This window comes from Citrus clementina, unplaced genomic scaffold, assembly GCF_000493195.1.
Source record: "Citrus clementina cultivar Clemenules unplaced genomic scaffold, Citrus_clementina_v1.0 scaffold_4, whole genome shotgun sequence".
NCBI classification, from domain to species: Eukaryota; Viridiplantae; Streptophyta; class Magnoliopsida; order Sapindales; family Rutaceae; genus Citrus; species Citrus x clementina.
In genome coordinates, this window is record NW_006262274.1 from 11,138,182 (window position 1) to 11,138,859 (window position 678).

Here is a 678-nt window from a genome sequence, read left to right on the forward strand (position 1 = left end):
AATTTCTTTTTTTTTTGTAATTACTTTTAAGAAGTGGAGTAGATTAACAAAAAGTGTGGGTTAGAAATATCACCATCTTTTTAAAATTTATACGAGCGTCAAAGAAAAAGGGCTTGCGTGGCCGTCTTAGTCTCACCCTCCGCTACTACAAAAAAATCCCAACAAATTTCGTTTTTCATATATTGCAATATCTTCATTCAATATGAATAAAACCATTTGGAGCAAAATAATTAACTTAATTTTTAAATATTTAAGTAGGTATTATTATTCCAATAATATAACAATCACTTTTTAAAATATATATATATATTTTTTTACTACTTAAATTATTATGAAAAAAAATAGCTGAAACAAGTACTGTACCCTACCAATACAGTTCATATCCTACATTTATGTGAATTTATGAATAAAGAAAAGGAAATGATATCTAGACAATGCACAGACAGCAATATCGGCACACGCAATCGAATTTAACCTGCTAACTGAAAAATAATCTATTAATACGATAACATCGACTGGATGTATCCTTATTTCTGTCAGCACTTTGTAACCCTCAGTTTCTTTATCTTTTTTGTTATCAATAAGATGTCGTACGTATACATGCATAACTAAGAAATGGTGGGGACCTATCTCCTTCATATTAAAATTATTAATTAAGATATATAAGGTAAATGAGTT